Source organism: Hyperolius riggenbachi, chromosome 3 (assembly GCF_040937935.1).
Source record: "Hyperolius riggenbachi isolate aHypRig1 chromosome 3, aHypRig1.pri, whole genome shotgun sequence".
Taxonomy (NCBI): Eukaryota; Metazoa; Chordata; class Amphibia; order Anura; family Hyperoliidae; genus Hyperolius; species Hyperolius riggenbachi.
In genome coordinates this window covers 305,686,431-305,712,009 of record NC_090648.1, presented here as the reverse complement: position 1 = coordinate 305,712,009, position 25,579 = coordinate 305,686,431, and the positions used below count along the sequence as shown (strand labels likewise).

The window sequence follows — 25,579 nt, the reverse complement described above, 5'->3', positions numbered from 1 at the left end:
TAATACAAACACAAGATCCCTAAAATGCGTGCCAGTCAGTGGTGGGGTAAAGTATCCCCACCCAGAGCTGGAAACCTGGGATTCACAAGCTGCATACAGTATTCACCTTATAATAATAGCTAATGATACATTCTACCAGGAAAATAGATGATCTAATGCATGACGTATGCTCTGTACTGAGAAGATGAAAGTTATGAAGTGCCATAGAGTAGTGAACAGTGGCGTAGCTAAGAAGTTTTGGGCCCCAGTGCAAGTTTTACATTGGGGGCCCCCAAGCACTCTATACATAACAATTAATATCGCGCACCAAAACCAATCAAGGACAACCACAGTGTGGGGGATGCAAGAAGGGGATGGGAAACAGTGGGTTAATGATCACTACTATTCAAATCATCTATATAAGTGAATATTTATTAGCACAGGAGAGCGAAAGAGCTAATGCGGTGGTTGAGGATGGGCACCTCGGGGCCCCTTTAGCCCAAGGGCCCTGATGTGGTCGCAACCTCTGCACCCCCTTTTGCTACGCTGCTGGTAGTGAAAGACCCAAAGAAAAGGAACTAACATGTAAAAAAGACTAACCATTCAGAAGGTAAGTGAATAATCCATTCTACAGCTAAAAGAAGGGTCTGTACATACATATGGACAAAGAAAAGTAAGTAAATAATCCAGTGTACAGCTGTACATGTGGATGGATGCAGTCCCCTAGGTGGCTCTACATGTATCATGGTATAACACACAGTATACTCAGGGCAGACTGCACATTGGCCCATTATGATAAGTTTACACTAAAGCATGGTAATTTTACCAATATTCTACTTTCTTCTGCTATGTATAGTAGAAATTGGTAGTACTACTGATATTCTATCTTAGTATGTTGTTCTATTCTAGCATTAACTTTCCCTGCATTTATGCTTAACACTAACCTCCCCCTTCCTACACCTAACACTAACCTCCCTCTTACCTACATTTAGTTCTAACCTCTCCCACCTGCACTTAACACTAACCCGCCCACCTACGCCTAACACAGGGCCGGTTCTAGTCACCATGGGGCCCCAGGGCAAAATTAATCAGGGGGCCCCGTCACCCTCATGGCCCCCATATATGGCTGTTTCACACACTGCTGCGCTTCTACGGAGGAACCTCCGTAGAAGCGCAGCAGTGCGCAAAATGCCCGTCAGGCATCCTGTACCCAGCACCCACCACCATCACCGTGCCTCCTCTTCGCACCTTTGGTATGTGTACTATTTACTCAATATACCTTGTATTTTGCAGTAATAAAATAAGCAACTGCAGCAGTGTCAGCCTTTCCTTCGTTTCTATCTGCTTGCATCCAATGTCTGTTGGCTAGAGCACGCTGATGGAGTATGCCTAGGAAGAGGCACGCCTAAACCCACTAGTGCATATTCACTGCAATATATGTATCCACGCTGTAGTGCCAACCTATTGCAACCTCTCTGGCCTACTCTAAACACTAACCTACCCCCTACCTACACCCAACACTAACCTTCCCCCTTCCTACACCTAGCACTAACCTCCCTCTTACCTACATTTAGTACTAACCTCCCCCACCTACACCTAACCAACTCCCCACCTACTCCTAACAATAACCTACCCCCTACCTACACTTAAAGGGACTCCGAGCAGTGCAGAAACTATGGAAAGATGCATATCATTTTGAAGCTCTCTTTCTCCTCTTTCCAACTATATATAAACTGCTACCCTACACTTTTTAGTTTTCGCTATTTTCGCAATCGAAGTCGCAGCAAATGCGATTTTGATCGCGAAAATAACAAAACCTAAAAGGCATAGGGCGGTGCTTTAGGTGTCGTTGGAAAGAGGAGAAAGAGAGCTTCAAAATGGTATGCATCTTTCCATAGTTACTTGTATTACACAGGACGACACTTTCCCCAGTGTCAGCAGCTCCATTCAGCTGCCGACTTTGGGGAAAAGTCATCCTGTGTAATACAAGTAACTATGGAAAGATGCATACCATTTTGAAGCTCTTTTTCTCCTCTTTCCAATGACACCTAAACCGCCGCCCTACGCCTTTTAATTTTCGTTATTTTCGCGATCGGAATCATGTTTGCCACAAAAATTGCAAAAACTAAAAGGTGCAGGGCGGCGGGTTATATATCGTTGGAAAGAGGAGAAAGAGAGCTTCAAAATGGTATGCAACTTTCCATAGTTTCTGCACTGCTCGGAGTCCCTTTAACACTAACCTCACCCCTACCTACACCTAACACTAACCTCCCTCCTACCTACTCTAAACACTAACCTTCCTCTTACATACACCTAACACTAACATACATCTAACTTAATAATTGATTTAATCAGTGATTACCGTTCTAGTGTTACATGTGACATGATGAGAAAAACATAGGTACATATAGTACTAGCCCTACCAATACATTGTCTGAAGTCTCTTTCAGTTTTCCAATTGTTATCTATGCAAATGAGCTTGTCAAACAGCTTATCAATTTTTTTTCTGGTTTCCTAAAAAGTAAATAGGAGCCAAAAGAGCTTCATCAGTTTAGCAAGCTTCTGGTAAGGTTTTAGTGCTGGAAAACTCAACAAAGCACATTTTACATGAGATTGTCACTGCTACTAATAAAATACAGTCTTGAAACTGAAGCTGTTAAACTGAAAATAACATTTTTTTTTCACTTCAGGTTTGCTTTAACAAGAAGACTACCACACAGTGACCCAAATCCCATATTAAAATATATATTTTGCTGGTATGTGGTTTAATGTGCAATGTTTACCAAATTGCCTGGACCACACTCTTATTAACCCTTTCTGGACTAGCACCCTCTGCCCCCTTAAGGACCAGAGGGTGCTGGTCCAGCAAACCGCCGCTTCCCGACGAATTGCCGCAAGTTACCGTCGCTCCCGCCGGACACGCCGCTCTGTCCCCGCTGCAGGCTGCTCTTTCTGCCGTCGCTATGACGGCAGAGCGCTGTGCGCTGGTCAGGAGCCGCTTTCATTGGCTCCTGACCCTGTCACTCCATGTAAGCCAATGGGAACGGCTTACATGAATGACAGGGCCAGGAGCCAATGAAAACGGCTCCTGCCCGGCTCACAGTGCTTTGCCGTCATAGAGGCGGCAGGGCATCACATTGCGGCAGGGGCAGAGCGGACCGAGCGACGCTGACGGGCTGGGGCGCGCGGTCAATGGGACGTAGAGTTTACGTCCGTTCAGGACCGCAGCGCCCCCTGCCCGACGTAGATTCGTACTCACTCGGTCTGAAAGTAGTTAATATAACTCCAGAGAGATGGAGAGTGTCCTATTGTCCCAGCAAATAAAGATGGAAGGGCCTCTCACTGGAATAACTAGTAGTTGAGCAGTCCAGGGACATGTGACTGTCCGTGTGTAACAGCAAAAACTACCATAGGGGGACACATGCTTAAATCAAGTTGTGAGTCTACTTTGCTGATACAATTTGGTTTATAACCAGTAAGGCCTCACATGTTCAAAATAATGGAGACAATAGACATAAATTTATAGAAAAGTTTAGCATATATTTTTGTCAGTTGTAGGTATCTGTGTGCTTTGTATTGGGGGGGAGTCGATTTCAGGATGCTGAAAGCAGATGTTGGTAATCTAGAACACTTGACCTGAAGCTGCCTGTTTAAATGAAATAACCGCAAGCTCTGTGGGTGGTACTGCTGCTCTTTGCCTCAGGAACAACATGGGGTGTGGGACACACACAGAAGATTGTAGATCTTGCCTCTCTGGAGGTCTATGCTACATGTACACGAGAACTAGCCGCCGGGCGCAGGATACAGCTCATATTAGAGTTGTCCCGAACGGTTCGGCTGCGAACATATTCGCTCAATAATCTGTGGTTCGCGTCGAAACGCGCACTTTATGGAGAGTTCGACCTGCCCCTATACTACATCATTGTGCTAAACTTTGACCCTCTACATCACAGTCAGCAGACACATGACAGCCAATCAGGCTGCTCTCCCTCCTGAAGCCCCCCCCCCCCCCTTATATAATGCAGCTGCCTTGGCCATTATCTCACTCGGTGTGGCTGCAGTAATTAGAGAAGGGAGAGGAACCTGCTGTGGACATAGGAAAAGCTTAGTTAGGCTCTTGTAGCTTGCTACTAGCTGATATTTGTTGTTGAAAAACACCACAAAAAGAGCTCTTTTCTGAGCTAATGTTCTTGTGAATTGTTTTTTTGTGTGTGCCACTGACACTGCATTATACAGCCCTGTGTGTCACACCTGGCCCTTGCTAATTGCTATGCTGTGCAAGCCCCAGCACATTCATTGTCTACCTTTTCACTGCATCTGTGTGTGTGACAGCCAGCTGCACATTTGTAATACCAGTCCGACCGTGCATACCTGTTCATGTGCGTGACAGCACGCAGTGTTATATAGTATACCACCAGTCACTACATAACTGTTCACTGCACCTGTGTGTGACAGCTGCACATTTGTAATACCAGTCCGACCGTGCATACCTGTTCATGTGCGTGACAGCACGCAGTGTTATATAGTATACCCGTCACTGCATAACTGTTCACTGCACCTGTGTGTCACAGCTGCACATTGTATTGTGTAATACCAGTCCGTGCATACCTGTAACTGCACCTGTGACTGACTGCACTTTGTATTATATACCAGCAGTCAGTGCATTCATTTTACTGCACCTGTGTGACTGCACATTGTTGTACCAGCAGTCACTGCAACCTTTTCACTGCACCTGTGTAACCGCACATTGTTGTACCAGCAGTCACCTGTTCACTGCACCTGTGTAACCGCACATTGTTGTACAAGCAGTCACTGCAACCTTTTCACTGCACCTGTGTAACCGCACATTGTTGTACCAGCAGTCACTGCAACCTGTTCACTGCACCTGTGTAACCGCACATTGTTGTACCAGCAGTCACTGCAACCTGTTCACTGCACCTGTGTAACCGTACATTGTTGTACCAGCAGTAGGGATGGTCGCTGGATTCCGTGGAATAAAAAATTCTGTGATTCCGGCCGGAATGTGATGATTCTGTTCCGTTATGACGGAATGGAATTGCTATATTACTATGGCGGAATTTCCACGGAAAAATATGAAATTCCGCTGAATTTTACGGAATTCAAATTTTTTGCTACACTACACTACACTACATGTTACGGATAATTTACTTTATCATGTGACACCTAATGAATGTATTTATCCGTAACATGTAGTGTTCTTGTTCCGTGAATACACAGAAAAATGAATTGCAGCCAGTGGTGTGCCGTCACTTTTTTTGTGAGCAGTCCGGTTTGAGACCTGGCACCAGCAAGTAATCAGGTCAGCTATACCTGAGAGAGCTGCGTCCTTGGCAACACACATTGGATTTATATACGGCTTACCCTGCTCCTGCACTAGTCCCGGCGGCGTTAATTAATATTCCCCTTCCAGGTCCACATGGATGGTGGGGAATAATGTAATTCGGCTTCCAGCTATTGATGGCGGATGAATTACTTAGGTAGACTAGTTACTCCAATAATATGCATTGGTTTCAGAGGCATAGCGGAAAATTGTGATACAAATTTGCGTCTAGTGGAAATAGGCCCTAGGGGCTGGTTCACACTGAGGGCAGTTGCACTGTGCTTGCCAATCATCAGAATTCAACAAAGCACAAGTGCAGTGTCACCCTAAGTGGGTGTTGTCACAGCAGAATTTCGTTTTTTTAGAGAACTGAAATCTTTTTGTTTGTACAATTTTTCAGAGAAAATTTGCTTAAAGGAATGTGCAAAAATGCACATTCCGTTGAAAATCGCATTGGAAAATCGCAGTCACTAAGCACTTAGTGATTGCAATTTGCATGTGTACTAAGCCTAGGTATGTACGTATGGCAGTACCAATGGGCATGTCTGTATATGGCACTGGGTGTTGGGTATTTTATAATTCTGCTATCCTTTCTTCAGCCTAAGTATGCTTCTAATATTAGTGAATAGTGATGTGGATATACAGTATGTTCAGAACCAAAAGTCGGTATACTGTACAAAGCGGAAATATGTTTCATTTTTTAGAGCACCAGAGTCATCCTTTTGTTTTGTTTCAGTAACAGTGCTAACAATGACTGTTGTTTACTGCTGCCATTGTGTATCACATACTATATATATTGTACTTAAAGGGGTTCTTTCGCGAAAAAAGTAGGCAGTTAAAAAATGTGACAGATGACAGGTTTTGGGCCAGTCCATCTTTTTAAGGGGGATTCTCAGGGCTTTCTTTGTTTTCAACAGCATTTCCTGAACAACAGTTTAACTGCCAAAATAGCAAGATACCAGCCGGCCTCCCTAATCACTTGCACACTATTATGTCAGTTAGATTTTGCTACTGTTGTTCAGGAAATGCTGTTGAAAACAAAGAAAGCCCTGAGAATCCCCCTTAAAAAAATGGACTGGCCCAAACCTGTCATCTGTCACATTTTTTAACTGCCTACTTTTTTCGCGAAAGAACTCCTTTAAATGGGTACTAGACCTTAGTGCAGCCTTGACTGAGGTTGTCCATAATGAGATGCTTGTAGTACTGACACTATATGAGAGCTATACGAGAGCTCTGATCAAAGGAAAACACAAATGACTACTATGCCAGATACATCTCACTGGCCCAAACTCACAGAACACACATAACAGACCTTTCGTATAATTTTATGAGTGTGTAGACACTTTATATAAACATGAATCTATGTATGTACAGGCTAGGTCTTGGTACATTATTATATGCATGCAGTGTGAACATCAGAGAGTGCAGTCTATGCACTTCTGATGTCAGGCATTTCTACCTCCCACACACCTTGCTGAAATACGGACGGCAACGCGTGTAATGTGCACAAGGCCTTAATTCTTCATGTATCACAAGTTCTGCACAGACAAACAGCAGAACGGGACACCATTGTATGTGGTAACAACAACACCATACCATAATGGTGTTATTGAAGCCAATACCTTATTAGAAGGCTGCCACATTGAGGAATGATAGATGGCAGCAGTTTCTGGAAGTATCTGTATCAGAGTTGGGCGTTGCGTAACGGAGGCATTTTGACCCGGAACCTTTCACTGCATTGCAACACCTTTGCACTTTGCACTGCATTGCAACACCTTTGCACTTTGCACTGCATTGCAACACCTTTGCACTTTGCACCTTTGCCACTTTAATGTTACATTGCATTGTTTTCCTGTTCCTTACCTAATACATTCCTATTGTTATTCCTGATAAAGTTAATGCCTACACACCCAGCCATAATGATTGCTTTCTGCTACTTTGCATATAACTATAGGCTGCCACTGCAACCACGAAACAGTGAAAAGTATTTTGCCAACACTGTAAGGCCTTTCAAATTAATTTTAGGATCGGAAATTATGTCAAGCATTTAGTTTGTGTAAAATACAAAACATCTACTCCAGACATTGCAGGCATTTTGAAGCAGAATACTCAGACACATTTGCTAAGCAGAGAACACATTTGCACCCTCTGCCATCATTTACCATCAAATGACCATTTTCGGACCCATAAAGATATGAGATTAATTATAAACCTGCTTTTGTTAACCTCCTAATTACTGGAAACCTTCCAAACGCTTGAGAAGTTAATTGGGGAAGGAGGTCAGCTGTTTTGTTCCTGCTCTGTTCCTGGTTTCAGATGCCTCTTTCCTTATTACTGCTGTTCTAGCCTCTCAGCAACACTCTAGTGAAAGCGTAACGATTTCATTGTGACAGAATATAGGCAGGGTGTTCACCTCATCCCTTATAGGGCTAGGTGACATGGGCAATATTAATCTTTTGCTACAGGGTGATTTAAACTCTTGGTGGACATCACCTCATTTGCAACACTTTAAAATGAATGGGCTTCAAAGCAGGTGGTTGCTAATTAGTAGTTAATTCACTCAGTAGCCTGCGTTTTAGAATCCCCTGTGTGGTTTAACCATGACACACATATGAATCACATGGCTTCTGTGGCTCATTAAATGCAGGTAAGGCATTGACTAAATCTAATTGACCAAGGGACCTGTGTAATTCACATGTGTTAGATGTGATACTAGCCACACAAGCAGAATTCTAATGTGCAATCTTATGGCCATCGTTGTGTGACATGCCATTTAAACAGCCTACTCAAATTATTTTCATCACCTGGCTAATAGACATAAAACAAAAGACAAAAAATATTAATTTCACTGATAATAAGATAACAATTCAGTCATCAATATTACCTTTGATGAGAGCGATTGCGCTTTACGCTTTCTAGTGGGTTTTAGGGCCCGTTTCCACTTGTGCGGTGCGAATCGCCGCGGTAAAAATTCGCATGCGGATGCGAATTTCGCATGCGGGTGTATGCGAATTTTCGTGCGAATTCGCATGAAAATTCGCATGAATGCCGCTGTATGCGAATTTAACCATGGCAGTGCCGGTGTGCATTTCGCATGAAAATTCGCATACCAAAGCCGCAGGCGATTTCCCTATTAAATACATTAGCGGCGATTCGCATGCATTCCACATGCAGGCGAATTCTGAGGGCTCTGCCGTGCAGAAAAATCCTGCACAGAAAAACGCTCAGGAAAACTGACAAGTGGAAACAGGCCCATCCACTTGTATTGGCTGTGCGAATCTGCATGCAGGAAACGCATGCAGATTCGCGATAGTGGAAACGGGCCCTCAGGGTTGAAGCCTATGTCTTTTGTATTCTTTTTAGTAACAAACTGAATCAAAAGCAATTACATTTTGGTATGTGCTGTACCAAAATGAAAGACTTGTAAAATGAAAACAAAGAGACAGAATATAAAATAAAATACATATATTGTTACCTTAGGAACTTGGCTTTTTAAATAGATATGCCTTGAGGATATATTACTATTATTTGTGCAAATAAGGTGTTATAATCATCGATAGTGTACAATGAGAAAGCAAGAAAACACAAAACTGAAAAATGACACAGTTATTTTCAAATGCAATATTGTCACCATAAAATGTACTAGGAACATAATCTAAATATTGTAATAACCAGGATGAACAAGCAAATACAATTTGTAGGTTTAACTTATAGTTAGCACTGTTTATTGTAAAGTTATAATGGATGTAAATGGAAAAAGTGTTTTTTTTTCTATTTTTCCCTTATTTTCTCTTTAAAATGCATAGAAAATAAGGTAATTACTAAACAAAAATATCACCCACTAAAAGTCTAATATGTCCTGAAAAAACCCCCAAAACAATACATTTAGGTTTTATAAGTAGTAATAAAGTTATTGGCGAATGAATGGGTGCAGCACTGATATGTGAAAATTGCTCTGGTCCTAAGGCTGGGTGCACACATAGCAGCAATGCTAGCATTGCGGAAAACGCTGCATTTTTGCTGTTAACCTCCTTGGCGGTAACCCCATGTGTGACACGGGGTAAGCCGCCGGAGGGTGCCGCTTAGGCCCTGCTGGGCCGATTTACATCATTTTTTTTCAAACACGCAGCTAGCACTTTGCTAGCTGCGTGTTTGGTCTGATCGCCGCCGCCGATGCGCCGCATCCCGCCGCGATACAGGCGCCCCCCCCCCCCTGCATACCCCTTGCGCAGCCTGGGCAATCGCCGCGAGGCTGCACTATGGGGTGGATCGGGATTCCCTGTGACGTCATGACGCCGGCAACGGGGGAAGCCCTCAAGGAAATCCCGTCCTTATGGGCAAGCGGCGCCGGCGGCGATTGGAGACTACGGGGGACGCCGCAGGGAGGGGGGAAGCATGTAGCTAGCGCTAGGCTAGCTACATGCTAAAAAAAATGTGAAAAAAAACCCTCCCGCGGCTGCGCAGCCGCACATATCATACCGCTAGGGAGGCTAATGGAAGTCTACGGGCTGCAGGAAAAAACAAATATAAAAACGCATATGCGTTTTCACAGCTGCATTTTTGAAACCGCTGGTTTTGTTGCATATTATGCAGGAATGCTGCCAAAACGCACATAATAAAAGTCAATGGGAACGCAATTGTATGTGTTTTTCATGCGCTTGCCATACGTTTTTATATGCTTTTTTTCCCCAAAATATTTTTATTTACTGTATTTTTGCTTCATGTTGTCTTCCAAGTGATTTGCATAAATGGAAATATAAAAATGCATGGAAAACGCATATTTGAACCGCAAAGGCATTGAAACGCACTTAAAACGCATAAAAAAGGCATTGCAAACGCGCCAAAATCACAGTTTTTCACGCTATGTCATATGTGAACCCAGCCTGAAGTGGAAGATATTTACTCTCCTTTAGAAATCTACATATTGGGCTCTATTCACAAAGCATTATTGCACTCGGTAATTCTGAAAACAGCTGATTTTACTGATCACCTTCACACATTACCATTCACTAATCCTATTACTGCGCTAAAAATTAGAGTCACCAACTAGTGAGGTAAATTACCGACTCGTGCGGTAATTGCCTCAAGAAATGTCAAGAAATTGCAATTCACAAAGATTTCCGCATTCTGTTTACTTGGCAAAAGTGTTTGGTATTTTTCTCCAGCTTACAGCAGCTGATAACTTGCTCTCCATACTGTCTCTGTGCGGTAACTTGACAGACAACCTTTGGGGAGAGCCACACAGCCCTGCTTTGTTCTCACTATGATTTGAAGCGAAGGGGTATCGGGTGGGACTTTCACTGTATCAGAGCAGAGGAAGGTGACTTTTGGGGGGGGGGGGGGGGGGGGGGGGATGTGAAAATGTTTATTATGGCATACAGAAGAGCTCCCCCTGGGGGCTGCAGCGCATCTATAGGGATGATGGATGCACAGGACAGAAAGCCTCCCAGTGATACACGCAGCTCTTTGCATGCCTGCTGCCCTGCTACAAGCTGGTAAGTGACACTTACCAAGCAGGGCTTAGTGAATTGAGGCATGTTTGTTTGGTAAGTTACCGAACTTCTGCCTCATGCGCAAAATCTTTAGTGAATTTGAAAAAAAGTGTAAAATACCGAATAAGGTATTTCACCGAACAAATTGATTTTACCGAACTGCCCTTTGTGAATAGAGCCCAATGTTGGAAAGCCGAGCATCTTGGCTCTTATTTGCACTATGCCCCACACTGGTGCTATGCACTGTCCCTGAGAGGGTGTTGAACAAGTGTCCACTGCGCCTGGCTGCCAGCAGCACTAACTTGGTAACCTGTATATATAATCAGAGAAAAAGCAGATGTTTATCTTGGCAGAGGGAAGCCTCTTGATCCTCCAGAGGCTTCCCACGTCCTCCTCTAGACCACCCCTTCTCACCGGAACTCTTCAGAAACGTTGTGGCTGCACTCCTGCAATAAGCCAGAAAGCTGGGTGGCTCCGTGCTACAGCACATGTGCAAGGCGTCCTGTGCTTGCGCAGTGTGGCTGGGCTCATTCACAGATGGGAGAGTGGCCATGCTTACTCTTCAACAAGTCCTTGTCAAATAGTTTCGGGGGGACCCAGTGCTGGGAGAGTAAGGAAGAGGAGGATGGGGGAAGCCTCTGGATTATCTAGAGGTATCCTTCTACAGTGGTAAGTAAATGGGTACTGGTTTTCCCCCCAGGCACACTTTATTATAAAGGAAATTCTACCTAAAAGATCAAAATTGTATGGTTTTTTTTCTCCCACTCAGGGCTATGGCAGTGGAAGCCTACTAGGGCGGTTCGCCTGCAGCGCTTTTCCTCTGCGATTTTGCAGCATGTTTGGAGCTATCCCATTGAAGGAATGCAGGGCCGAATCACTCCTGGAATTTTGGTAAAATCAAGGACTTCCCAGATTTTGAAAATCATTGGCGCTTGGTGTTCTGTTGAAAAGTGCTGTCAGTGGGTCCCAGGCCTAAGGCAGAAAATTGCACTGCGATTGTAAGTCTATGAAAAATGTTCAGAGTGCTTCCCTTGCAATGTGAGCCAACCCACTCCGGTTTCCCAAAGCAGTGCATTAACAGTGGCAATGAAGCATGCTTTTCATTGACTACATGCTTCACCGTATGCAACACAATGGTCGTATAACATACAATGCTTCTTTTATAACCTTTGCAACACATTCCTTTTTTGTTTTTTTACAGAGAGAGCAACACAACTCCTCCTGTGAACCTAGCTGAACGCTATATGCACAGTGGTGCGTTGCAGCGTAATGACTGCATTGTAATGCGGCTTTCCACTCTGCAATGCACCACCTATGTGGTGTTCCCAGTCTGGCAGGTGCGGTATAATGGATTGTGGTATGTTTACTGCAAAACGCACACTTTAACAGTGAAAGAGAAGAATCCGTTTAATTGGCTGTATGCTTTATCGTATATGATACAACGCGGGGATAATGTGCGGTGCCGCTTTCCTGTTCCATTGCGTTCCTGCTGTTACAGGGAACGTTGCGTTCTGTGAACCTACCCCTAAAGGACATCAGAAGTTAGAAGAACATGGAGGCTGCCATATTTATTTACTTTTAAACGATACCAGTTACCTGGCAGCCCTACAGGTCTATTTGGCTGCAGTCGTGTCTGAATAACACCAAAAACAAGCATGCAGCTAATCTTGTCAGATCTGCCAGTAATGTCAGAAACATCTGATCTTGCATATGCTTGTTCAGTGCCTATGGCTGAAAGTATTAGGGCTAGTTCACACTCGGCGCTTGGAGCGCTGCTAGCCCGCAATCGCGATTTTAACTTAAATCTTGCGATTCTGCCGCGATTTGCGCTTGTGATCCCCGTTCAATAGAACGGGAATCACAGAGCAATCGCCCCCAAAACGCTGCATGCAGTATGTTTGCAGTGTGAATGTATCCATAGGGATACATTGTAGCAGCGCTTTGCTGATCGACGACGATCAGCAAAGCGCTCAAGAATCGCCCCAATGTGAACCAGCCCTTAGAGGCAGAGCATCAGCAGGATAGCCAGGCAACTGGTATTGTTTAAACGGAAACAAATATGGCAAACTCCATATCCTTCTCACTTCAGTTGTCCTTTAAAAATTCTAGCAATAGTAATAGTAGTTATGCCTCATGGTACAGCTGTGAGGGCTGGAATCCAGTAGAGCGATTTTTGGAGCATTTAGGGAGGTTTTCAAACCGCTAGCGATTTCCCTAAACGCTCAGCTAATGCGAATGGATGGGTCAAATTCCACTGGAGCGATTGCCAAAATCACAAACGCAGGACATGCAGCATTTTTTAGCGTTAGCGTTTCTGCAATGCAAAGTATATAAATGCTGGCGTAATCACTCGTCAAATCCTACACAGAGCGATTTGCTAGCATTTTTAAATTACTGCACACTGTAAAAAAAAAAAAAAAAAAATAATAAAAAGGACCAATCAGAATTAAAATCGCTAATCACGAATCTCTACACAGTCGCTGGCAAAAAGCTTACACTTTGTAAAATCGCTACCAAGATGACCAGAAAACGCTCATGAATTTGCTTACAAAACGCTCATTAAAAACGCTAGCGATTTGCGATTTGTAGTGGGTTCCAGGCCTGATGCTGGGAGCTTGAAACTTCCAAGCAAAACAAAAAACAAGGACTAACTAGTAAACTAGTTAATAATAGATAAAGAACATATTTATTTTTTTCCATTTATTACACCTTAGAAAACAAGGACCAAAAAGCTTTGGCTGCATGTCGCGGGAAGAGGCATTGATTTCTGCATCCCCCATGCTAGCAGTCTCCCCTGCGTGTGAGTCCTTGCTGGCCAGGCTGGGCGCATCATGCAATGATCCTGCTAATGCTGCGTGCAGAGCTTGCGTGTCTCCTGCTTTGTGCCTGGAAATGAAGAAACAGCGCCACTTGCTGCAGAGATCTCAGCCCAGACTGGTGTGAGGATGGCTTCTGGCTTCCAGGCTCTGGCACGGTGAGGAGCTGATCTGCAAGCAGAGTCCCCGGAGAGCTGCTGGAAGCACAGAGGCAGAAAGGAAGAGAGGTACCAGCAGACAAGCTGCGATCCCCCCATCCTGCTCCATCACTTCGCTGTCTCTTGGTGAATGGGATGCAAGGCACAGCCTCTCCTTTCTGGGAGAGCATTTCCATAGTAACCTGCTAAAGGGTTTTTTTGCACTTGATAAACCTGGGATTATCAGCTGCACCTGGAATGGCATCTGTCAGGTATGCTTGCTTCTTCTTTCTTTATATCTGCTGTTTAATCCTAACCTCTATTGTGATGTGCATCTGGCTGGCTACTTCATAGCCACATATGATGGATTAATGTCCAGTGGTCCTTATGCATTGTATGGATAACGGTAATGTGATGGAACAAGGTCTGCCTGGGCAGGGAATGCTGTTTCAGGTGCTGCTGTAGCAGTGAAATGGTTACTGGAAGTGGTGGGTGTGTGAGGCTGTGCATTGTGTGCTGTTCTGTGCAGGGACCTGCATGTCATGCTTTGGAGCTAGTGTGTAGTATCATTGTCATCTTTCCTTTCCAGGAGGGATCCGGCACACTACCTCTGATTACAAAGCATGTGATGCTATGTTAGCTTCTTGCCTGATCTCATCATAGGCACATGCTGGATATAGGGCAGAGTGTAGAATCCATTGCCTGTGCAGTCTGTCCTGCTAATACACCAGCTTGCTATTGATCTACCCTGGGATATTAGTAATTAATCATCACACATGCACACACAGTTCATGCTAGGTCTGTGCTACTAATTGGATTCAGAGGGAATGTGTTATGAATGAAGAATGTTATTTTTATATCTCTGCAATTCTTTTATTAATAATGGTGCGTGTGCAGGTTCTTTAAATGCCACAGTGGCTTTTCTTTAGTTAATATTCAGCATTCAGCTGTTACGTTTTCTGTGCTTTACAATGCAGTCAACAAAGGGAAATTCACACTTTAATATTTGCTGCCATGGCTATATCAGGTTATTCTGTTCTTGCTTCTGCCAATACAATGTAATATGTAACCACTGTATGTAATAGATACTGGACTGCTAGGAATAGAATAAAGTCAATTTATTGTGCCTGCTTTCAGGTAGGGGTTACAGAATACAGGTATTAATACACTTTTCATAGACAATATCAGGAAGTGCATTTGTTGTATTTTTGAGGAAGATTGATGTGGTATAATCTTCTCTTTTGTAATAGTAAATATTTGTATTTAATGCTGATTTTAGAAAAAAGCGGTTCTGGTAAAGTAATGAATGTGTTCGGTGTGTGCTGGCTGACATTGCCGACCAGGTGTGAGTTATCATTGGCCCTCGTTAATAAACAACACCATGGATTGTCATTCCATGATGTGCTGGCATGGTTAGAAATATGTTTTTGGCAGCTATTATTTGATTCAGTTGAATGCTGTTATTGGGCGATGCTGGTATTCTAATTTCTAATCTGACAATGCGCCCAGTATTTGTTACCAAAGTGTTGCATTTTCAAGGGAGCATGACCAAAATGAACTGGAATGCTCTGCTCAAACATGATAGATTGCAGCCCAAGCAGATTATGGTCTTATTATTTTTGCAAACCTGCAGATCTGCACAGTCATATCCCAGGGGGTCTGGAGACAAGCGTTCATCTCTTATATCCCAAATACCCTCTGGAAGTCTTCAAGTGACCTGACAGTTACTTGATACTATCAGCCTGAAATAAACCGAGCATGGATGGGGGGAAAAGTATAGAGCTGGCAGAGTGCCCAAGATTTCTCTAGTGCTGAATAATAGCAAACAGCTGATTGGCAGCTGAGGGCCACATCTTCACCTTTACTTTCTCTCATTGAAAGCCCTGGCCAGGGGCTAATGTCTTTTAAGCGCTGCATCAGCTCAGGAAATACAATTCTCAGGGACGTTATGTTAGGCGCACATGTTTAGGTGTTTTTTTTTTGTTTTGTATTTTTGGTGTGTTTTTTTTTTTTTTATTATTTTGCAATTGTCTTTTTTCACAAATCTTGTCTTGTAAACATTGGGCCTCATGTCCGTGCGTTAGAATCTTCCTAATATGCACTAAAAAATGGATGTAAGGCCTGGTGCACACCAAAACCCGCTAGCAGATCCGCAAAATGCTAGCAGATTTTGAAACGCTTTTTGTTATTTTTCTGTAGCGTTTCAGCTAGCGTTTTGCGGTTTTGTGAAGAGTTTTTGGTGTAGTAGATGTCATATATTGTTATAGTAAAGCTGTTACTGAACAGCTACTGTAACAAAAACGTCTGGCAAACTGCTCTGAACTGCCGTTTTTCAGAGCGGTTTGCGTTTTTCCTATACTTAACATTGAGGCAGAAACGCCTCCGCAATCCAAAATCTGCAGCAGCCCGGGAGTATGCGTTTCTGCAAAACGCCTCCCGCTCTGGTGTGCACCAGCCCATTGAAATACATTACCCAAGCGTATCTGCAGCCGCAAGCGGATTGCAAACCGCAGCAGAACCGCTCTGGTGTGCACTATGCCTAATTGCTTAAAGGGCAGCTGAAGTGAGAGGGATATGGAGGTTGCCATATTTATTTTCTTTTAAGCAATCCCATTTGCTGAGATATCTTGCTGATCCTCTGCCTCTAATACTTTTAGCCACAGACCCTGAACAAGCATGCAGCAGATCAGATGCTTCTGACATTATTGTCAAATCTGACAATCTGGTTGAACTCGATGGACGTATGTCTTTTTTCAACCAAAATAACTATGTAACTATGTAACTATGACAATATTAGCTGCATGCTTGTTTCTGGTGTTATTCATACACAACTGAAGCCAAGTAGACCAGCAGAGCTGCCAGGCAACTGGTATTGTTTCAAAGGAAATAAATATGGCAGCCTCCATATACCTCTTACTTCAGTTCCCCTTTTATTTTAAAGCAAACATGTCACCACTATAAATTGAGTTACTTGTAATCGGTGGTATGCAGGCGCTGGAGATAATCAATTTTCTCCGGAGAATTCCTGCTCCTCAGGTGAATTCTTGAAAAAACACATTTATTAATCTGATCATTCTCTGATTGGCTGCGTGTGATCAAATTTTCACTGCTTCCTGTATAGGGTAAGCAGAAATTCTCCTAGGAGAACTCATTATTTATTTATTGTATTTGTAAAGCGCCAACATATTACGCAGTGCTGGACATTAGTTTAGGTTACAGACAATATTTAGGGGTGACATACAGCAAAATGACAATACATGAATACAAGAAAGACCAGATCATGCAGCACAGTATGAGTACAAGGTAATGCTTAGTCACTGGAGGGGAGCATGAAGATTAGGCAAGTTAGGTTCACTCAGATGCATAGCATGGGTTCACAGTAATGGAGGTGCATGATCAGGTAGGACACAAAAGGAGGAGGACCCTGCCCAAAGGCTTACAATCTAGAGGTTACCGACACTTGCGTTACAAAGAGCCCCCAAAGTCCTGAAGCCATGGCCATAAGAAAAACTTGACCAAGTAATACCTAATAGTAATGCATAAGCCTTCTAAGCTCTGCCAAATAGCCCTGCCCCTTCACCTCCAGAACTTTGCAGATGGTTAGTGGTGTTGCCCATGCCTCCCAACTGTCCCTCTTTTGGAGGCACAGTCCCTCCTTGGGAGCCTTTTCCCACTGTCCCTCTTCCTACCTCATTTGTCCCTCTTTCAGGACTGATGTACAAATCTACAGTGGCTTGCAAAAGTATTCGGCCCCCTTGAAGTTTTCCACATTTTGTCAAATTACTGCCACAAACATGAATCAATTTTATTGGAATTCCACATGAAAGACCAATACAAAGTGGTGTACATGTGAGAAGTGGAACGAAAATCACACACGATTCCAAACATTTTTTACAAATAAATAACTGCAAAGTGGGGTGTGCATAATTATTCAGCCCCCTGAGTCAATACTTTGTAGAACCACCTTTTGCTGCAATTACAGCTGCCAGTCTTTTAGGGTATGTCTCTACCAGCTTTGCACATCTGGAGACTGAAATCCTTGCCCATTCTTCTTTGCAAAACAGCTCCAGCTCAATCAGATTAGATGAACAGAGTTTTTGAACAGCAGTTTTCAGATCTTGCCACAGAGTCTCGATTGGATTTAGATCTGGACTTTGGCTGGGCCATTCTAACACATGGATATGTTTTGTTTTAAACCATTCCATTGTTGCCCTGGCTTTATGTTTAGGGTCGTTGTCCTGCTGGTAAGTGAACCTCCGCCCCTGTCTCATGTCTTTTGCAGACTCCAAGAGGTTTTCTTCCAAGATTGCCCTGTATTTGGCTCCATCCATCTTCCCATCAACTCTGACCAGCTTCCCTGTCCCTGCTGAAGAGAAGCACCCCCAGAGCATGATGCTGCCACCACCATATTTGACAGTGGGGATGGTGCATTCAGAGTGATGTGTAGTGTTAGTTTTCCGCCACACATAGCGTTTTGCATTTTGGCCAAAAAGTTCCGTTTTGGTTTCATCTGACCAGAGCACCTTCTTCCACATGTTTGTTGTGTCCCCCACATGCCTTGTGGCAAACTGCAAATGGGACTTCTTATGCTTTTCTGTTAACAATGGCTTTATTCTTGCCACTCTTCCATAAAGGCCGGCTTTGTACAGTGCATGACTAATAGTTGTCTTATGGACAGAGTCTCCCACCTGAGCTGTGGATCTCTGCAGCTCGTCCAGAGTCACCATGGGCCTCTTGATAGCATTTATGATTAGCGCTCTCCTTGTTTGGCCTGTGAGTTTAGGTGGACGGCCTTGTCTTGGTAGGTTTATAGTTGTGCCATACTCCTTCCATTTCTGAATGATCGCTTGAACAGTGCTCCGTGGGATGCTCAAGGCTTTGGAAATCTTTTTGTAGCCTAAGCATGCTTTAATTTTCTCAATAACTTTATCCCTGACCTGTCTGGTGTGTTCTTTGGACTTCATGGTGTTGTTGCTCCCAATATTCCCTTAGACAACCTCTAATGCTAGATACACACCATACAATTTTCTGTTAGATTTTCTCTTAGATTTGCCTGCCAGATAGCTTTTTTCCATGTTGTAGGTAAATCTAACAGAAGAATCTAACAGAAAATTGTATGGTGTGTACCTAGCATAAGGCCGTCACAGAGCAGCTGTATTTGTACTGACATTAGATTACACACAGATGCACTCTATTTAGTCATTAGCACTCATCAGGCAATGTCTATGGGCAACTGACCACTCAGACCAAAAGGGGCTGAATAATTACGCACAATCCACTTTGCAGTAATTTATTTGTAAACAATGTTTGGAATCATGTATGGTTTTCATTCCACTTCTCACATGTACACCACTTTGTATTGGTCTTTCATGTGAAATTCCCCAAAAAATGATTCATGTTTGTGGCAGTAATGTGACAAAATGTGGAAAACTTCAAGGGGGCTGAATACTTTTGCAAGCCACTGTATATAAATATATGTATCTTTCTACTAAAAAATGTGTTAAATTGTTTAACTAAACTTTATACCTATCCTTTAAATTGATATATTTCTTATTTCCATGTGTTATTATGGAGGAAAATGAACTGGGACAGAAAGGGCCAGTGTGGTTTGAATCATAAAACAACATATTTTTCTTATAAAATCTTGATGGTATGCATGACTAGGCATGTGGCAGGGGGTGATTAGGGGTGTGGCAGGAATGTGGCTTAAAGTGGATCCGAGATAAACTTTTACACATTGCATAGTTGTGTTCCTTTCCTATTGTTTATAGGGCATTCCTCAAGCCAAATACTTTTTTGTTTTTGTTTTAATACTCTAATTCCCTATAAGCTAAACAAGCCACACCCACAGGTTTTCAGAGAGCCAAGGCACTTTCAGACAGTAGCAAGGGCTACTCCTATTAATGGCTTGAGGGACTTCTAGTTAAAGTGGACCCAAATTAAAAATACAAGATTTCAGAAATAAAATGTATTTTCTAAATTATAATAATAAATAGCAGCCTTTTTTTCAGCTGCATGATGACAAATATAAAATATTTTACATTTATTGGAGAAACCCCTCCCTTCCTTTCAAATTGCCGGGACAGAATCCGGCAAAATGCTGGAGTAGGTAGTGTCCAGCAATGGAGGAATTGCTAATGGCTGCCACCTGTATAACCCTAGTTACAAAAAGAGAAGTGTGAAAAGCATGCACTGAAATGCTCATAGGCTGGAAGTAGTGTTTATTTATCTTTGCATGTGTCAGAGTGGTGCAACTAAATATTTTGAATAAAAAAAAAATGTTAGGTTTGGGTCCGCTTTAAGATCCGGAGGATACAGGACTAGACTGGCTACAGCCACTTTGGGCCCATTTCCACTGGAGTGCCGCATCTGTTCCTTAATCGGACGCAGTACGCGTGCTTTTGCGAAACAGCACCCAAACTGTTATATATAATTGCCATCAGGGGAGGACTGGCCAGGGGGGACGGGGGGAGATTTCCCCCCAGGCTGCCTCTCATTTAGTGATTTAGGGCTGGCACTGTGCCTGGTGAATTCAGGTTTTTGTATAAGGCAATGTGAAACACAAGGCTGAATGAGGGAAATAAATGCCCAATTACAGAGCAATTGCAGGACGGGCAAGCAAGTAAGTATACACAGCATGATACAGAGCAGGGACTTGCCTGCAGGGTCCGTGGGAAAAAAAATCTGTCTGGTCTCTCACCATTGTTAACTGCATGTGCACAGCTACATAAGATATTGTCTAGGTTGAAAAGTTTTCGACAGTCCCTAGACTCCAGAAGGGCTGCTTACAGACAGTCCCTAGACTCCATAAGGGCTGCTTGCAGGACTTGTGTAAGTGATAGAAACCCTAACCGTTGTAACTCAAAATGTATTATGTGCCCCCCTGGAGCCAGTACATTCATACTTTACCTGTCACGCTGTCCCTCGAGTGTCCTTGCTGTATTTCCCACGTGACTACCGACATATAGCACGTGGGGCACGTGTGTGATGTCATTTGGGCTGGGGCTGCCGTGAAAACGGGCCTCTAGTTTGTGTTTTCCCCCCAGGCCAAAAGGTCCCAGTCCTCCCCTGATTGCCATGTTCAGATGTTAGCAGGAAATTGCAGCATGCCATTCGAATCTTACTCCGCATGTGATTCGGATAGCAGCCTATTGATTCAGCTGCCTGCATTACCCCATCAGAATCACATGCAAGGTAATGCTGCGATTTCCGCACTAGAGGAAACGGGCCCTAGTCTTACATGTGATATGATCCTTAGGGTTTAAGTGTCAGTAGACAAGTGATGACATGCAGTTTACCTGAGAGTTACGCTTGGTGCAGCTAGAATGGTGGCATATGTACAGAATCTGTATAACGGTAATGGCCATGGCATCTGCTCGGAGTGGAACATACAGTGGGTTGCAAAAGTATTCGGCCCCCTTGAAGTTTTCCACATTTTGTCATATTACTGCCACAAACATGAATCAATTTTATTGGAATTCAACATGAAAGACCAACACAAGGTGGTGTACACATGAGAAGTGGAACGAAAATCATACATGATTCCAAACATCTTTTACAAATAAATAACTGCAAAGTGGTGTGTGCATAATTATTCGGCCCCCTTTGATCTGAGTGCAGTCAGTTGCCTATAGACATTGCCTGATGAGTGCTAATGACTAAATAGAGTGCACCTGTGTGTAATCTAATGTCAGTACAAATACAGCTGCTCTGTGAGGGCCTCAGAGGTTGTCTAAGAGAATATTGGGGGCAACAACACCATGAAGTCCAAAGAACACACAAGAGAGGTCAGGGATCAAGTTATTGAGAAATTTAAAGTAGGCTTAGGCTACAAAAAGATTTCCAAAGCCTTGAACATCCCACGGAGCACTGTTCAAGCGATCATTCAGAAATGGAAGGAGTATGGCACAACTGTAAACCTACCAAGACAAGGCCATCCACCTAAACTCACAGGCCGAACAAGGAGAGTGCTGATCAGAAATGCAGTCAAGAGGCCCATGGTGACTCTGGATGAGCTGCAGAGATCTACAGCTCAGGTGGGAGACTCTGTCCATAGGACAACTATTAGTCATGCACTGTACAAAGTTGGCCTTTATGGAAGAGTGGCAAGAAGAAAGTCATTGTTAACAGAAAGCATAAGAAGTCCCGTTTGCAGTTTGCCACAAGCCATGTGGGGGACACAGCAACCATGTGGAAGAAGGTGCTCTGGTCAGATGAGACCAAAATGGAACTTTTTGGCCAAAAGGCAAAACGCTATGTGTGGCGGGAAACTAACACTGCACATCACTCTGAACACACCATCCCCACTGTCAAATATGGTGGTGGCAGCATCATGCTCGGGGGGTGCATCTCTTCAGCAGGAACAGGAAAGCTGGTCAGAGTTGATGGGAAGATGGCTGGAGCCAAATACAGGGCAAACTTGGAATAAAACCTCTTGGAGACTGCAAAAGACATGAGACTGGGGCGGAGGTTCACCTTCCAGCAGGACAATGACCCTAAACATAAAGCCAGGGCAACAATGGAATGGTTTAAAACAAAACATATCTATGTGTTAGAATGGCCCAGTCAAAGTCCAGATCTAAATCCAATCGAGAATCTGTGGCAAGATCTGAAAACTGCTGTTCACAAACGCTGTCCATCTAAACTGACTGAGCTGGAGCTGTTTTGCAAAGAAGAATGGGCACGGATTTCAGTCTCTAGAAGTGCAAAGCTGGTAGAGACATACCCTAAAAGACTGGCAGCTGTAATTGCAGCAAAAGGTGGTTCTACAAAGTATTGATTCAGGGGGACGAATAATTACGCACTCCCCACTTTGCAGTTATTTATTTGTAAAAAATGTTTGGAATGATGTATGATTTTCGTTCCACTTGTCACATGTACACCACTTTGTATTGGTCTTTCACGTGGAATTCCAATAAAATTGATGCATGTTTGTGGCAGTAATGTGACAAAATGTGGAAAACTTCAAGGGGGCCGAATACTTTTTCAACCCACTGTAAGATGGGTGGCTGGTGATGGACTGTCCTCTTCCTCCACAGAGATCAGCAGAAATGAACAATGTTGCTTTATAATCTAGAAATGCAAATAGATATATTTGCATTTTGCAAGTGGTGTGCTACACCAAGTTATATATAATATATGCTGCATAAGCTAATGCTATAGGTGGTGCATCCAACATATTGACAAGTACAACATTCTTCATTACACGCAGATCTATAATACATAATACTTCTCACCTTGAGGTCAAGGACTTATATCAATATACTGTATAAACTATAAACTAGCAGCTCAGGCTGGCTTCATGCTACATTTCCGCTCCAGTGTGGACAGTCACAGCATATCTGATGTACGATCCACAATGTCAGTCCATGGTGTCAATTGTAGTGGACAAGTAATAGCTACTATGCCAACTATGACATGTCCGGCTTCCATGCATTGTCTGGAAAAGTAATGCAAGACAAGACCTTGTATACAGCTACAGCTACCGAAGTGGACACGATCAAAGCCAACATGTCTAAATGGATCCTGCAGATAACATAAGATAAGTCAGTAGGGCCCATATGCAATTCCCCCTTTCTCCCGAGTTTTCTCCTAGGAGACACATTTTCATCTTCTATTTAAAATAGCTTTCCGGCACTTTTCAACTGAAAAAAGTACTAAAAAGTAGGTGAAAAAGTACTATCAAAGTTATTTTGATAGTACTGGTAGCTTAAAAGGCATTTTATCGACAGGTTTAAAAATATCACCTAGGAGAAAACTCTTGAGAAAATGTTAATTGCATATGGGCCTAGGTGTCTACTGAGGAAAACAACTGATTTGACTGCCCCTTCCTAAATGTAAACCTGGCCCCAGGCCTGGAACCCACTAGGAGCACTTTTCTGAGCACTTTGTGATTTGAAAAGCTCTTGCTAATGTAATGCTATGGGTGTGATCCCACTTGAGTGATGTGATTTTATAAAAATCCCCCATTGCACTATATTAGCAAGAGCTTTTTCAAATCACTAGGGCTTAGAAAAGGCTGCTAGTGGGTTTGATCCCTAACACAGATTAGTAATTTTACAACCAATAGAGGGGTAATGAAAAAGCAAAATATCTAAGGTTTAGATTAGGTTCACAGTGGTCAGTTGCATAATGCAATGGAGGCTGGACATAGACTTTAATACAAAGCCTGCATGCAGTGAGTTAGAATAATGCGATCAGTTACAGCGCAGTACTGTGAACAGGCCCATGGAATTGTATGGGTAATGACTGAGCACTGTGAACTGGCCTCATAGTGCATAAGACTAAAATCTTTGCACTCCTCAGTACTCTGCATTGCACACACAAAGTTTCTTTGCTCTTGTAAATATGCATTGGACACTAGTTCACTCATTAGCAATAAAGAAGTTGCTCAGTTGGAGTGATGAAATGTCTTGTACTGTAAAAAAAAATGTATCCAGTTGAAGATACCTTTTTCTTTTTCAGTGAGCAAAATGAGTACTGTAGCTCAGTATACTGGTACTCTGTAAAGCACTGCGGAAAATGTGCCCGTGCTAAATAAACCCATAATGATTATTTAAGTGGCTGCGTGGAAACTGTCTGTTCTGCTTATGGAGATTTTCTGTTACATGGAGGTTTTCCTTCCTGACCTGAATGTGAGCTGTCATTAGTTACCACAGCAAATTGGACCTCTCCACAGCATATGTTACACTGACTGACCTCTGCCCTCTGCAATGAAAAGAAAATAATCTGCACTGAATGTATTGTGGCTTCACCTGCAAGTTATAATGATAATATGTTGATAGTTCATATTAATATCTTATTTTCTCTCTGAACCTGAACTTCTATATGGTGTAACTGGCAGGTCCTTGCTGATATAATGCTATGTAGATTGTATGTGTTGCTTAAGCTACGTACAGACATGCGATAACGATCGTTCGTAAGCAACGACGAACGATCAATTAAGGAGAGAAATGAAAAGGTCGTTAGTAAAGAGGTGTTGAAAGTGGGAAACGATCAGATCGTTTCCGAACGAACGATGCGGAAGTGACGAACGTATGATGCAGCGCATCTAGTATGCTAAACGTTATTCAGATCAATGAACCCGGAACGAACGTCATTGTTAATGGCCAGTAGGAAAGAGGAAGTTGCGTACAGATATATATATATATATATATATATATATATATATATATATATATATATACACAGGGAGAGAGAGATATAGATAGATATATCTCTATCTATGTCAACATATATCTATATATCTCTATACATCTATCTACATCTATATATACATATATATATATCTATATACATATATCTATATACATCTCTCTGTCTCTCTCTCTCTGTCTGCGCATGTACGGTACTTAACGAACGATCGTTTTTGTAACGATCAGCATACACACGTACTTTTGCTAACGATCGTCGTTACAAAAAATCCGCCAGGACGGATTTCCAGTTTGCAACGACTTCAGTCGCTGATCGTTACCCTTAATGATCGTTAGCGGTTATTTTGTAACGATCGTCGTTATAAACGATCGTTAGTCGTTCGTTACCAACGACTTTAGTCGCATGTCTGTATGCCCCTTTAGATTTGCTGATGCGTTGATGTTAATTGGAAGCGGCGTTATGGGAAGCAGGCAGGAATTGTATCCTTTTAAATATAAACTATTTTAACATCTGTTCGCTGAGCCTGGTTTGTTATGGATTCTTTTGTTAATAAAATCTCCTTTTTTGAAATTGCCTGGTCATCGGATTGCCCTGAATGCCTGAGCTTGTCGCTCCTGAGGGCAGCATTTTCTGTAATATGCTTTCCTTACCTCAGTCCTG

At 42.9% G+C, this 25,579-nt stretch overlaps 1 protein-coding gene across 1 annotated transcript in view; it reads left to right on the top strand.

The window, feature by feature from the left end:
- The first annotated feature begins 13,715 nt into the window (after window positions 1–13,715).
- Window positions 13,716–25,579, top strand: part of NAV3 (neuron navigator 3) — an 805,693-nt gene continuing 793,829 nt past the window's right edge. The window contains exon 1 of the mRNA XM_068276636.1: window positions 13,716–14,037. The gene's annotated coding sequence lies outside the window, so the exon portion shown is untranslated. The remainder of the gene's footprint in view (window positions 14,038–25,579) is intronic.